This window comes from Camelus ferus, chromosome 3 (assembly GCF_009834535.1).
Source record: "Camelus ferus isolate YT-003-E chromosome 3, BCGSAC_Cfer_1.0, whole genome shotgun sequence".
NCBI classification, from domain to species: Eukaryota; Metazoa; Chordata; class Mammalia; order Artiodactyla; family Camelidae; genus Camelus; species Camelus ferus.
Window position 1 is genome coordinate 27,538,462 of NC_045698.1, and position 15,633 is coordinate 27,554,094.

The following is a 15,633-nucleotide window of genomic DNA, read 5'->3' on the forward strand; positions in this document are numbered from 1 at the left end:
ATTTGGTTCAGTGGATCTGGGATGGGAACCAAGAAGTTGCATTTCTAACAAGTTCCCAAGTGATGCTGATGTAGCTGGTCTGGGGACCACACTCTGAGAAGAGTTGGGTTGAGATGGGTTCTCTCTAGCTGTGAACTACACACCAAGCTAACTAAGGGCCTAATCTTGAAAGAATGAATCTGACTGTGAAATGTGAACTTTTGGCAGTTCATCTGTCACATAAAGCTCTAAGTCTGCTTCAGAGTAACACTTTGTATCACATTGCTATGGAGAAATAGTGTAGCTTTTTACCCAGAGAAAACATTAAACCATGTATCGCTTACCCAGATCTCTCCAGGTTGGAGAATGTTTCAAACCCAGCTTTTCCAGTATTCTTTCTTCCTCATCTACCTGCTCCTTTTCCTCTGTGGTTACCTAAAAATCTAAGTGACAGTCCTAAGCATTCTGCCTCCTGGTAACGTCCCTGCAGCTGCTCACTCACTCAGCCTGCCTCATTCACTCAGAATTCTGACCAGTTTAAAGCAGTTAAAGGTCACTTGCCTCTAGCTAGCTTAGGGACTGTTATAAGCTTTAGCAGCAGAGAAAAATTGCCAGGTTGCTTCTATATAAGGGCAACAGCTTTTATGTTCCTGAAATGTCATAAGCCTTAATGCTTTTCTATTGTGATGATTAAGAATTAGCAAGAGTTAGACAACTTGGATTAAAGTTTCGTATTTAAATAAGTTTACTAGGAGAGGAAAAGGATGAGGTAGGTAGAGAGGAGATTCTACTTCACTTAATAAAAAAAGTAACTTCCATTTTTAGACTAGGAAGCAATTTGTTCAGATTTTGCTTACCCAAGAGTGGCAGGCTTCCTTCCAAGGTAGGAGAAAGAGTCAGGAAGGGGAGTAACCATGGCAACCTGCCCAGCTCTGTGGGCAAGGACAGTATGGGGCCCTATGTACTCAGAAGACTTATTTCTAGCCTAGTCCCTCAGTTTAGTATGGGTGGTCCCTCCCTTCCCACTTCCTTGGGCTATAATGCTGACTTCAGGGGGAAGGACTGCTCCCTCTCTGTAGGGAGTCTGGAAGGAAGGGAGGGGGTGGGAAAGACTTAAATGAGCCCAGAGGAGGTCAGCTTGACCAAACCAAACTGCAGGCTCCAGGCAGAGAACAGAGAGTAACTCCCAGTCCGTTTAGCAGGAGCACAGCAAATGTGCCAAGCTTTGTTAATATTAAGTGCTTGAATGATGAGCACTTTTCAGGTAGCCAGGCAGTGTCCAATTCTGACAAAGAAACTCTCCATTCTGCCTTCAGTTTTCACAAAGATACACAATTCAGTGGTTCAGGGGGCAAAGGGGAAACAAAGCATAAAATTTCTAAGTCAAACAGAATAAAGTATTCTAGGCATATTAGGTTAACAGTCTTTCCAACAAACCTGGGGGCAGGTACTATCATTCTCTCCAGATAGGAAGGCTGAAGTACAGAGAGACGGTGCAATTTGCCCAAGGTCACGTGAGCAGCAGTGCTCTCCCTGGGAGTTTTGTTTGTTTGTTTGTTCGTTTGATTTTATTTTTTGCTTGAAGCATAGTCATTTCACACTGTTGTGTCAATTTCTGGTGTACAGCACAATGGCTCAGTCACACATATACTTATAGAGATTCTTTTTCATATTCTTTTCCACCATAGGTTACCATAAGTTATTGAATATGGTTCCCTGTGCTCTACACTAGAAGTGTGTTGCTTATCTGTTTTATATATAGTAGTTAGTATTTGTGAATCTCGAACTCCCTGGGATTAGAGGCAGCAGGACTCTGGAACCCAGGCTCTCCACCACTATGGACTGCGCTAGGTGGGAGGCAGAAACTGGCATGCGTGCTGGCCCTTCGTGTCCAAACTCAGCATCATTTGGTCCCCTCACCCGAAAGTAGCATGTTCTTTGTAGAGAAAGGGGACTTAATGGCCTGCTTTCCTTCTCTATCACAGGATTAATCCAGTCAGGATGCGTCCCTATGAGTTAGGTTTCCCTTAAACACAGATATCTGATGTCACAGCTATTGCAACTAAGGGTGATTTCAGCCCACCTCTGTGCAACTCAGTGCCACGGCTTCAACTTTAGAATCACATAGCAGGGCCTGAGAATTTTCAAACCTCATCCTGTTCCTCAGGTGCTTCATATCACCAGTCTAGTTCTCATTCTGGTTCTGCTTGGAAGGTATAACACTTTCCGCATTTGGTCAAATACCAGAACCTCCCCAACCAGACCACTTTCAAGCCTTTCCACCCGGGGAGTCAAGTTCTGCTGACCATTAGGGCAACTTAATACCCTGGAGGGCCTGGTTTTTGGCAGCTTTCTCAAGTATTTCAGGATCTTAGCTTTGTCTTTAAGAAAAAGCATAAATTAAATCCTCAAGTCAAGAGAGACTGAGGAAGGAGACACAGGGAACTTTCAAAACCACCCAGGTTAAAAGTATCAGTGGTAGGAAGTTCAGGCTTACAGACACATGAAGGGAGAATGAGAAACAAAGCAGCTCATAATGACTGTACCACCAAAAGCTCCCGCCTCCAAAAGCCTCCTAAGAGAATTACTGCTACATACCTAGCCCAGGAGCCACTCACCGAGGCTTATGTCATCCTGCTCCCTAAATCTCCAGGTAGCTGGGGTGTGGCTGATAAATGCTGCCCCCAACCAGCGGGTCAGTAGCTTCTCGAGGTCCCTGTACCACCTTCGTGCAATTCTCTTCAACCCAAACAAGATGGCTGAAATCCATCTGACCTTTTGGGCAAGACAACAAGTCAGCCTAATGCACAGGAGTTTGGACTTTTAGTCAAATCTACAACTATAAAAAGTCTCAGGTGGAAATGCAGAATCTGGATTCCGTCCTTGACAAATCAGGCAAGGTTTTTAACAAGTTCTGTGGTTCCCTTCCCTCTCTTACGTCCTCGGGAGAAGATCGGCTGTGTCCAAGATCTCCAAAATTAGGACTCCATGTGTGTCACACAGCTCAGAGTTGGAAGGCATTCCCCTGCCATCTACTTGTTCTGGTCATACATTAAAATAGAGAAGGGTATGGCTTAAGAAGAGCTGGTTTTGAGGGCAGCCATTTAGATAAAAAGGGAGAGAGTCGGGAGTGGGAAGTGAAGGGGAAGTTAAGTTATTCGCCACCAACAAGAAGAAGAATCCAGTCCGCCTTGGGAGGATACTGATTAGGGATTTAGAAGTAATCAGTCTCAGAAATACACACTGGGAAAAAGCACTAGGCCTCCTTTGTGCTTTCGCTATGTGACTGTCCCGACTGCACACTGCACGTTGGATTGAGAGTCACTTTACTGCCACATACCCAGCACTTCAAGTGAAAAGGTCCGTCCCCAGAGATGAAGGAGAGCCCAGTCTCAAATACTCCTGCATTCTTATGGCAGTAAATTTTCTTACAGAGTCATGGAGGCCTATGTCCCTTCAGTGACGGAGAGACAGAACCTGGGGTGGGCGGGGCACTTGGCCCAGAGGAGAGGAGCCTAATCAAGGTCTGGCAGCTGGTTTAAGAAGCAAGGTGGAGGTGTCACGGAGCGTGGAGACAAGCCATTCGGTAGCTGTAATGTGCCCCCTTCCCAGCTAGGTCCTCCCTCCCACCCAGACAGTAGATGCTCCTGTGTGGGGAGCCAACCTCAGGCCTGCAGGAAGATCAATTATATAGCCCATCAAAGCCATTCCAGGACCCTTATCAGATGTCTTGAAGGCATTCTTGCAGCCACCCCCTTTCCTCAGCTATTACTTCTGTTTGAGTTAACTCGGTCTTACCTCCCTCTCCTCCACTCCCCTGCTTTGCCTGATTATGGCCAGAAATTTTTTCATTAAATCACTTTACAGTGCAATAACAACATCTACTATTCATGAAGTCGCCCCTCCATAATTTTTAAGTCTTTCCATGTGTCTGGAAGCTTATTTCTGCTCTTCTCATTTTACAGGGTGCCTCTCTTCCTTCCAAACACAAACTGAAAAGAAAGAGGATGGCGGGGGGGCTGGGAGAGGGGGCCCTGTGGATAGGGTGGAGATAACTTCCAGATTCTTTAAGTGTTTTTAATCCAGTTAAGATTTCCCTTTAGACTCAAACGGCTCCGGCTCCCTGCTACACTGACGGCGGACCTGAATTCCAGGCTGAGAATGAAGTCAAGAAGAAAGGCCGGCAGAAACAAATAACAGAGTCAGCTCTATGCTATGAAAACCGCTATGTTGACTGGGGCTCGACGGCTTTAACCCATTCATTTTTTCCCTTTTCTAGAATTCTTACTTCATCTTTCCAGCTCTCCGCCTGTGGGCAAACACCGTTTAAACGCTCCGAGCTCCAGGGATTTCAAACAAGTTTGTTAAGTCTCCTGGGCAGATACTTTCTTAAGAAGGCGGGTGTATGACGAAGTTCATATTTTAATACCATTCGTTGCCAGTCATCAAGAAAAAGCTTCTTGTGGGCACAAGCCAGGTTCCCAGCCTTTGTCACACGGTAAAAATAAACACCCTTGGAGGAGTTAATTAGGCGGTCAGCAGCCACACCAGTGACCGACTGGGGCTGCCCGCAGAGCTTTTAAACACACACACACACACACACACACACACACACACACACACACACACACACACGGGAGGCTCTTGTTAAATGTCACAAACTGGACATCTGGAGTCCGACCCCAAAGGTGGATGCATTTCGTGGAAATATTCCTCGGATGTCAGGCCACAGAACTCCCTGTTCGCCCAAGTACACCGTCTCCGTTCTAAGATGCCCCAACGGTCCCGGGTGTGCATCCCAAGGAGGGGAAGCAAAGGAAGGGAGGAGGTCGCCAAAAGGAAGAAGAATCGGAAAACTACTCACAGGCTAGCTAGCGCCTCGGCGATGCGAGCATGACTTCCCGGTGCCCGAGCCTCCTGGCTGCCGAGCAGCCGACACGGCGGCCGCGCTTAAATAGCCGCCGGCCGGGGAGCCTCGGAGCCGCGGGCCACTCCCGGCGAGATATGGTTCTAATCAGATGCTGGCAGCTGAGGACTCCCCAGGAATGCGCCGGGATGTTTTTGCTGCCTGAGCTTGGTAACTCCCCCTCAACGTGTCTGCTGAGTCTTCCAAACTTAACTGTTTATTAACTCGAGCTGCGGCCGCGCAGTGGAGCCGGCTCCCTCGGGCAGGGCGAGCCCCACCAGCGGGGGGCGATCGCCGGAACCCGGGCGGACGGGAGGAGAGCAGAGAGCCGTCCGGCGCCGTCCGAAGCCCGGGGCTCGCGGGGCTGCGGAGCAGGCACAGGGGAGGGTGCGGGTAAGGACAGGAAAGGGAAACTCCGCAGGAAAGGGGTGGGACGCAGCGACCTTCATCGCACAAATTCCTTCCCTGGATCTCCACTTTCAGTGATGTGGCGTCCCAGGTCATCCTAACCCGGTGGGGCCCTTTGAACAAAGGGCTGCCTTAACTCCTGGCTTTCCTGGCCAGAAGCAGTGGCTCCTGGCTCAGATCTGCTGTTTCTACAGTTGGACGTGTGATTGCCCCCTTTAAAGAAATTCCTGTCTCATTCATGGCAAATATGGGTGCACTTAAATTGCTGGGTAATCTGTGTGTATATGTAAAACATACTGTATTTATGGATGAAATATAATCCTGTATATACAGATATAAAAACAATACTCTCTCTATGAAATTGATATAAACAAAAATGTTCACATCTATATAACCCACCCAAATAAGCTATATATCTGGTATAAACAGAGATTACATCCTGGCTTCCCTCACAGTGTGTCTATCTCTGTGTAGACACACAACATGACTTTATCTGCACTGATTTCCAGTAGTGTTTCCTATACCTCTAAGAAAAATCTGAAATATGAGAAATAAGATACTAGAAAATACTGGCATACAGTGTTCAACAGTAGAAGGCTCATGGCAGCATATCTTAATGGACCTTAATGGGATGGAGGGGGAATTCATTTTCTCCATATTTTAAAATCATGAACAATTGTAAAATACCCCCGGAAGCTCTGCTTTTTAAGAATTATGAAATTATTCTGGTGAAAAGCATGTCTATGTTTCCTTTTTTAAAAAAGTCTGAGACAGTGTATGCTAAATGTGAAAATACTAAATTGTGACTTGGAAAGGAAGGGGTTATTGTTTTCCTTGGGTAAGCAACACACAGTGGACTTGCATTTTACCTCTGGAAAGCAGGGGTTCAAATCAGGCTCATGGGATACCAAGGATGTATTCTGTGGTCCCAGCCTAGCCCCAATCGCAAAGCCACTGTGTAATTTGGGACAGCTCAGTGTGAGTGACAGTCCTTGCTCTCAAGTAGGTCAGGCTTGGAACAGCCCATAAGCCAGGGGTGCAGAGCAGCAAAACCTAGCAACTGTGAGAATGCTGCCTCTTTTGGCCTTTACTGTTTCGGCCACCTGTCTCCTTCCCTCACACCTGGGGATGTGGGGGTGGGGAAGGAGGTGCTGACAGTTTTCAATATTCCTCTCAGGTAATTTGCTGTTATTAAAAAGAAAATTACTTCGTGTGAATGACAGGAGGTATATAAAATTTAGTCTTGGGGTGGTATTTATAACATTTACGCAGAGAACTTTAATTCTGGTACATCTCAGGACAGCATGCTTTATTTCTAAGATCCAGATGTCCAGAGGGTTGGTTTCACTTCCAAAGGCTAAGTAACTGGGACAATGACAGCAGATTTCAGGCAAACAGAGACTTGGACAATTTGAAAAAGAAATAGTCTCTCTTTTAACCTCAGTTTGTAACACTTTCTCACAAGTCACCGTCCAAACTTATTTTTTTTTAATTGGATGACTCTTACCAAGAAATGTTAACTTTTGTTTGCTCTACCCCACCAAATGGAAGGGATTTGTCTGAGAAGCCAGGGGAAGAAAATGATTTCATCTGTAATGAGCTGCAGTTTCAAGAGAAGACGCTGATGAAAACAGTTCGTCCGTGAGCAGTGGGCTCAAACACGTACAGCCTAAAGCAGACAGCTCTGTCATCTTACACAGAAATCTTAAGAGTATCTCCTAAGATACAGTGGAGAACTCTGAGTTGATTTGAAGTGTATTTTTATATCTCTAGGGCTCTGATATTGCTTCTGGCAGTAATTCAGTGTCCTGCTCACATTAAGCAAAAAAAAAAAAAAAAAAAAGAGAGAGAGAGAGAGAGAAGAATGAAAATAAACGTCCCCCCCCCCTTTTTTTTTAAATCTCTGGTGAGACATAGTCTCCTGTCCCACTGAAGTTATTCACTTTTCAGTAGATAGAATAGGAACAGCCTTGCAGCTGGAGAATCACATCCAAGCCCACCCTGCCGGTAACCCTGCCTAAACCATGGTCTCTTCTTATCACCACTGAAATTCACGTTTAGAAAATTAAGATGAGAAAAATTCAATGCAATGTTTGAAAAACTCTGATCCTTACATGACTCTTTCCTTGCACAAAACCTGGCTGTGAGGGAGAAGGAAGAAGGGGGGGAAAAAACCCCAAACTGACAACTGTGTTCCCAGCCTAGGAAAGGGGTAGTTAATCCCGTGATGGCTTGCTGAAGAATGCATGGTTTATTATTAAAGTAATCTCTTAAGATTTTCCTGGAATGTGCTTCCACAGCAACTCTGCCTGTGCGAGCTATCCTATGTGTGTGTCTTTTCTTCCATAATTAAGCTGGTTTTATTTTTCCCCTTTTAGCTCACAGACCTAAGGCTTTCTCTCTCTCTTCTCCAGCCATTCTTCCCTCTCCTTCTCCACTGTTCTTGTCTGTCTTAAACATCCCATTTTGAATCCTGCTATTTCCCAAGAATTGTAAATGGTTCTTTAGACTTGGCCATCTGTAAACTGCCTGTGCACCTTCATGCCTTGCTGGAAGCTTCTAGATGTTCTCATCAAGCAAGGACTGGTTGAAGTCTGTGGATCTAGCGAGGCTACATCTTTTTTTTTCCTTCCTCAGTGTCGTAAAAAAATGAAGAGAATAGCTACTGTTCCCAGAAAGTGTTCTTTGACCTCCACTCGTCCTGCACGTTTATAGATGCAAAAAAACTGGCCCGATCAGATTTGGCTGTTGGCAAGGCAGGGCGATCATTGGAAGGTTTTCCCTATCATCTGGCTATCTGTCTAAAATCTAAAATATTTGGAAAGGAGTATCCCTGAAGGCAGCCTGTTTTTGTTTTGCTTTGTTGGTTGCTTCGGTTTGTTTTCTTGGTGACAGCCATACAGCGCCTCAGAACTCAATATTTATTATTTGCTTGTGATGTGAAACTCAAATGGTACTTGAAAAGCTAGAATGTTGTCAAGTGAAGGACATTTAAAAATTCAATATTTTTATGGAACTAGTTACACTTTGCTACTAATGTAAATTTTTATAATGAGAAGTTGTAAAGGAGAAAAAGAGTCCTCATGTGAGTTACTGGTCAAACTATTATCTTATCTGGAAAGCAAGTTGAAAAGAGTCCTGAAAAATAAAATTACGTATAATCCAGCAAAATGCTAATATTAATTATTATTATTATAGCCAACTCTTATATAGTTCTCTACCTGATGGATGAGAATCTATCCCCCAAAAGAAAACATATATTAAAAAATGCAAAGATGGTAATTGCTGCATTGTCCGGAGCAGCAGGAACCTGGGAATGAATTATGTCTTTCAGTAGGGGAATGATTGAATAAATTATGATTCATCTGCACTGTGAAATCATATGCAATCATTTAAGAGAATAAATTGGAGATGAACCTTGCGGATTTCTATTAGGTGGTGTTGAGTGAGAAAAGCAAGATATGAAAAAAATGTAAAATATGTTTCTATTTTAGCAATACAAAAAACAACACCTATCCATATAAGTTTGAGTGTATGTGTGCGTGTGTGTGTCTGTGCACGCGCACAGGATGATCAGGGACACTAGAGACTGGATAGCGATATAGATTCTGGGGAACTCTGGAGACAGGGAGAGAAGGAAGGCGAGAGTCCTGCAAGAGGGAAAAGAAATGAAACAGCCTGTATGCAGATACAGTTAGAGATCGCATTTGTGCATTTCAGTGACTGTATACATATATGCATAATAAAAAAACACACCAAGTGATTTTAAGATAAGGAAAGAGTTGTAAAAGAAACCCCACAAAATAGCCTTCCCTGAGGTGTTTTCCTCAAGATCTTTCACAAGTGAGTATTCATCAGTGTCCTCTTGATCTAATTTGACCTCTAGAGCAATAGTTCTCCAAATTTAATGCTCACCACAGGCATCCTGGGAGCTTGCTCCAGGGGCACATTCCTGGGCCCAGCCCCAGAGCCTGGAAGGGTGTGGGGATGGGTTGGGGGTGGGGAGGGGAGGCACGCAGTGCATGGGAATCTGCATGTTTAACCAGAGCTTCCAGGTGATTCAGATGCTGTGGTCTCAGGCACCATGCTTTGAGAAACACCGAATTTCTCCTCCGGTCACAAAGACACTCATTTTGTTCCTCCCTAGGCCCTGAGCACTGTGTGCAGAGGGAGAACAGCCAGGTTGAGAGGAAGCAGGTGCTCTTGGTCTTTAGAGACTGGACTTCCTCTCTCCCCTTGACTCTCTGCAGCCTCAGACAGTGTCCTGGCTCTGATGGTGACTTCTCTCCCTGCCCTCTTCCCTGTCAAGACTTATTTTCAGAGAAAGGTCTGCTATCAGCCATTTATATTGACCTAAACCCAGATATTTGCATTTCCAACCCTGTCCCTTACTGTGAAGTGAGAGGCACTGCCCAGAGTTAAAGGGATCTGGGGCATCAGGAAGAGCAGGGACATATTTGTTTTCCTATTTTTGAGCCGCTGGAGGCGATCGTCAACTCCACCTTGCACCCAGTTTAAGATTACCCAGAAAGAGAGAAGAATATAGCACGTCCACCTCCTGGGACGGCCCTCTACTCTCCCTCAAGTCATTTTACATCTTGACTTCAAAGGGGCCATTTGAAAGTTGAAACAGTATATTATGTACAGGATTGCCTTTATGATACAGCAAAGGAAAGTGGGATTTAAGATCAGATCTGGGTTACAGTCCAGGCTCCATCTCTTACTAAACTGTAAGATTTCAGCAAGTCACCTAACTTCTCAAGGACTCAATTTTCTTATCTATAAAACAGGCATTCCCTGTCCTCCCTTCCCATTTTGCTTTTGATGGGAAGCAAAGGAAGTTATATTCGTGAGAGGACTTTGGAAAGTTTGAGATTATATAAATGCTCTAAAGGATGCCAAACTCATGCAAAAAAATACATTACTTAGGGGACAAAAAAGGTGCTTTTGTCCCAAGTTATTTCCATCATCAGTATCAGAAATTCTATCACTAGTAAATCGTGTGTTTAGATAACTCTGCTCCTCTGGCTGTAGTGGACTTTCCTAAGGCTGATCCCTTAGGGCTAGTCCCAGAGTCCGATTTTCTGACATATTAGTGAGGATTATGTTAATGGATCAGTTTCAGCCTGTCAAAGAGAGAAGAGTGAATTTCTGCTGAAGTGGGGATATGAAATGGGGGGAAAAGGCAGACAATAAGAAAAATGGGCACCAACTTCTTTTACTTTGGAAATCTGTTGCTACTACTGAGAAAGGGACCTCCACGTCCATAGGCACTCAATTCAATCCAAAAAATTTCCACTCGGCTCTAACTGTGGCCACGTGCTGGGCTGGGGTTCCTGGACTGGCTTAATAGCCTCAGTTCTAAACTGGAACAGCCACTTGTGAGTCACAGGGGAATACTATTTGCTCATTTATGCTCGGGCTCAAAATCACTTCTTAATTAGAGAATGGAGAGAAACCATGTCCAGACTCCAGGGTTATTTAACTCCCCGATTATTTTGAATCTCATGTATATGTGTGCGTGCCCTTGCTTACACGCATTTTCTGAGGAGATGCACCATAGATTTCATTGGATTATCAAGGGACCCCATGGCATTAAAGAAGATTAAATTCCATTGTATTGTGGGTGTAGAGCTACATTCTTCCTATTCACTTTTATCTGAGGATTTTTATCTGAGTCTTTTGTACCAGTCTGATTTGTGTCCTCACAACATCGTTGTCAAACAGGTTAGGGCAAGCATTTCTTTTTCTAAAGGTTATGTTAGCACAGAAACCTTGATTTACTTTGGTTTACAAAGTTAGAGACAGAGCTAGAACTATGACTCAACTTTCCTGAATGACCTAGAACCTGGGACTTACGCAGTCACGACCCAACTAAGAGGGTGGTTAGTGACAACTCTCGGGGTTTACGGTAGCCTGTATGGGTCTGTCTGGTATCTGTTGTAGATATCCCTTCAGGAGAAAGACACCGGCAAATGGAAGGGTGTCTAGAGCAGGGCCACTTGGACAGTGAGGGAATTTCCCTGGGGACTGAGAGCCCGGGGTGGCCCTGCCAGGGTGGCTTGACTGAACTGTGCACGTGTCGCCATGGGTAGGGGGTGGAGCTGTGTGGACAGCAACCTCTTTTCAACTATGGAAAGGCTCATTCATGGGGAAAACAGATTAGATTCTTCTCTTTGGCCACAGATGGTAGAAGGGGATCCTTTGTTGGGTTGAGTAATGTCCCCCCAAGATTCATGTCCCCCTGGAATTCCGGAATGGGCTTTACCTGGAAAGAAGATCTATATAAACGTAGTTAGTTAAGATGAGGTCATACTGGGTTATATGAAGTCTCGTCTCCTTCGGTGAAACCTTTTTATCTGCCTTGTGATGCTTTCAGAATAGTTTGGTTTTTTGTTACATCCTATTTTCATTCAGCTCAGCTCTGGAACCGGTGCATCTAGGTGTGAACCCCAGCTCCATAGCTTGCCAGCTGTGGGATCTGAGAATCACTGAACTTCTCTTCTGTAAAGTGAGGGAAATAATAGAGCTTCCTTCACAGTGTTATGAGGCTTGAATAAGTCGATTTGCCTAAAGGACTTGCAGTAGCAGTTAGCACATAGTAGAGTGCTGGTGATAACGTGATTTTGTCTGAATATCTTAAAAGAATAACTTTTGAAACATCAAGTAAATTTGAAAATAAGCTTACCCTAAAGCTCAGAATGTTCACTTCTAAGCCAGCTTCAAGGAACACCAACTCGTTTGCTCAGAAATATGTCTAAGGATGCTCAGAATAGCAAAAAGTAGAAGCAACTTAAGTGTCCCTCAATAGGAGAGAGGACAAATAAATTGTGGGTCTGGCATCCTCTGGGAATACTCTAACAATAATAGGACTGACATGGATGTACCGCCCAGAGCAGCTCGTGTCAACACAGATGAACTGAGTAAGCAGAACAAGGTACGGATGAGTACATAAAGCATGATGTCTATATATGTGGTTTAAAATATGAGTAATAAAATCACTCATTACTTAGGGACACATCTATTCAAATAAATGAATATAAGGAGGCATGGGGATGATAAATCACCAATTCAAGCTGGTGGTTTCCTTTGAGAGAAGGAAGAGGGATAAATAAAAGAGAGCTCCATACTGGAGCCCCACTTTTTTCCTAAGGCTTGATGCCGGGTACATGGGTATGTATTGTTTTACTTTTACAGCTTTTTTATAGAGACACTCTTCTAAGAACTTTATAAATATTAATTTACTTAGTCCTTATAACAATCTTGTGCATTAAGACCTACTATTATTTCCATTTTACAGATTAAGAAACTAAGGAAACTGATTAACATCACAGAGCTAATGATTAGCAAAGCCAGGCTCTGAACCCAGGTAGTGTGGTTCCAGGATCTGTGACTTAACCCCTAAGCAATGCTGGCTCTCAGTAGAACTGATGATGAAATGAAAAGGCTGGAAGTGGCACAGACTGCCCAGCACATCTTTGGAAGGCACGCCGACCACCTCCACTTGCTGGTTCCTGGGACTGCCCTGTGCCCCCAGCTTTCCGGGCGCCCTGTTCTCTCTCGCCCACTCTGGCTTTGTACCTCGGCTTTTGCTGCTTTTCTCTCCTCCCTGGATCAAAGGCTTCACTTGGGTTTATTTTCCTGTCTTTGATCATAGCCTTTCCAAGCCGTCTCTGGTGTCTGGATGTTGACCATTAGGAGAAGGTTCTGTCCCAGTCTTAAGCCTGGGTCCAGCCCTTTTGGACAATGGTCAGTGAGAGGGAGAAGAGAGAATGAGAAGTTATACACTACAGCCCAGGAGAGCAAGGAAGAGGCACTGCTAGGGAGTGCTGCTCTGAGACAGGTGTTAAGAGAGATTGCGTAGAAGGACAGGTGATAGCAAATGTGTGCGTGTGCGTGTGTTGGTTCAGGATACAAGCTGCTGCTTTTTAGAAGAAATACTGGTGGAAGATACAAGGCCTGAGGATGATTCAAAATAACCAATAATCCTCAAACAACTTCTACCTGGCCTTTCAGACATAATCACTCCATCTAAATGGAGTATCCTGATTTATCTCCATGACGACAAGGAAACCATACTTATTTTGGTTACTATTCAGGCTGAGTTCCCTCCTCATTTCTTTCCTTCCTCAATTCTCTTTCCCTCCAGGTCAGCCAGGGAGGGAAACCTTGTTGCTTGCTTCTGGGGCAGAGAGGAGTCCAAGTTAAAACCCGTGCAAGAGGCCAGCCTGTGTCAGGAACGCGGTCGCTTTAGTCTTCCGTCGGGGAACTGAGCTCACCAAAGTTGTGTTTGCTGAAGACACACCCCCTGCCAAGCTTAAACGAGGTGTGGTTTGGGTGGAGGGAAAACCAGGCTAGAACTTTGCAGTTGCAGCTGAAAATGCTTAAGTCTCGTAGTCATTTTGCTGAGGCCAACCAGGAAATGTGCAATCATAAACTTTAGGTGTTTATCTGTCAAGTGGACACTTTGTTATTTCAGTTTATACTGAGGCAGTTTTTAAACTAATGTTAGACATTAACTATGCCTAGTAATTTGATAACACTCTGTTTTCTCTCTCTCTCTCACACACACACACACACAGACACCCCTTTGTATTTTGGTGTGATGGAGTTTGAGTTATTGGCAATTGAGTTATTGGCAAACCAGGTCTCTTAATAAGACAGCTCTGCTTTATGAAGTTAGCTGATTTCCATGGGGTAATGACACCCACCAGTGCTTATTTCAAGGTATGATGTGATGTCACTAGATGTATAGATGGACAGAGACATGGACGATCAGCCCTTGTGAGATGGACACCGGCCTTAACATACCCTGGTTATAAGTTATGTACGAACCTCTGTCTCTCCCAATCCTCAACCACTGAAGGGTCCCTTTCCACAATATCCCTGGTCAACAATAATCAATTGAATTGGTGAATCAACTAGTTATAAATGAAGAAGATCAAAGGAACATGGTGTATAAGGATCTGGGCCACAGTGATTAGATACGTAAATGGAATAATGACTTTTGTTTTCCTAGTTCATGCTGTAGTATGATGACAATCACATGGGACTGAGATCAAGTGTTTATAAATTAGAACACTGGCTCTGTTGCTAACCAGCCATATGACTGAATAAATTGCTTAGCTTCTCTTAAATTTCCTGTGTGTAAAGTGGAGAACTATGCTTGTGGTGCAGGTTTACTTTGAGGATTAAATGATATAATAATGGAGGTAAGATAACAAATTCTTGGCAAATAGCTCAGATTCTTCTCATTTTAAAGATTTTCTCATGAAAAGAATTCTTCAGCTTTTGGTGCTGCCTCTATTGTCTGGGAATGAGTACTAATGGGTGACAAAACATTTGGTAATGTGGTAGATGGGTATTGAGGGAAAAATCTTGGAACATTTTTATTTCCTCCTTTTTGTATCTGATAGCATCTAACTCCCTCCACTGTGGTCCAAACTATCATCATTTCTCACATGGATTATTAAAATATCCTCTCACTATTTATAATTTTATCCCTCCCACTGTTTATTGTCATCAGAGCAGACGGTGATTCTGGTGAGAAACATCTGATAATATCACACTGTTGTTTAGAAGCCTTCAATCACTCCCTTCTCCATCAGAGTCAAAGCCAGAGCCTTTAGCGATGCTTCCACAGCTGCATGGATGGCCCCCCCAGGTCCGTTACCTTTGTAACTGCCCCTCTTTCTGAGCTTCCCTCACGGCTTCACTCACAGACTATTCACACCTCGGAACTTCGTACTTGTTCTTCTTGGCCTGGGCCGTCTTTCTCCAGATTCACGGTTAGCTGACTACTCTAGATAATTGCTCAAATGTCACTTTCTCATAGAGAGTATTTTTGGCCATTGTACTGGGTTGAACAGTGTCCTCCAAGAATTCATGTCCAGCCTGGAACCTGTGAATGTGACCTCTCTGGAAATAGGGCTTTTGCAGATGTAATCAAGTTAAGATAAGGTCATACTGAGTGAGGGTGGTTCCTAAATCCAACCACTGGTGTCCTTATAAGGAAAAGGAAATTTATGGAATCTAAAACAAAACAGCAACAAAAAGCGAACAGATATAAAAAAAAAAAAAAAAAAAAAAAACCCACCAGAAACAGAGTTATAGATACAGAGAACAAACAGATGGTTGCCAGAGGGGACTGGAGTGGTAGGGGTGGGTTGGGTAGTGAGGAGGAAAGAAATAGGTGAGGGAGATTGAGAAGTACAAACTTTGAGTTGCAAAATAAATGGCTCATGAAGGGGGAGGGTATAGCTCAGTAGAGCGCATGCTTAGCAAGCACAGGGTCCTGGGTTCAATCCCCAGTACCTCCTCTAAAAGTAAGTAAATGAATA

General features: G+C 44.1%; 1 protein-coding gene across 7 annotated transcripts in view; it reads right to left on the minus strand.

Annotated features, from left to right (window-relative positions):
• Positions 1-15,633, minus strand: part of DAB2 (DAB adaptor protein 2) — a 162,702-nt gene that overhangs the window by 46,951 nt on the left and 100,118 nt on the right. For 2 of the 7 annotated variants that reach the window (XM_014559665.2, XM_006185153.3), the window contains exon 1: positions 4,844-5,248. The exons of 2 other annotated variants lie outside the window; for them this stretch is intronic. The gene's annotated coding sequence lies outside the window, so the exon portion shown is untranslated. Of the gene's footprint in view, positions 1-2,597; positions 2,755-4,843; positions 5,249-15,633 lie in introns of those variants that run through there. 3 more of the 7 variants (XM_014559667.2, XM_014559666.2, XM_014559664.2) reach the window with 2 other exon arrangements.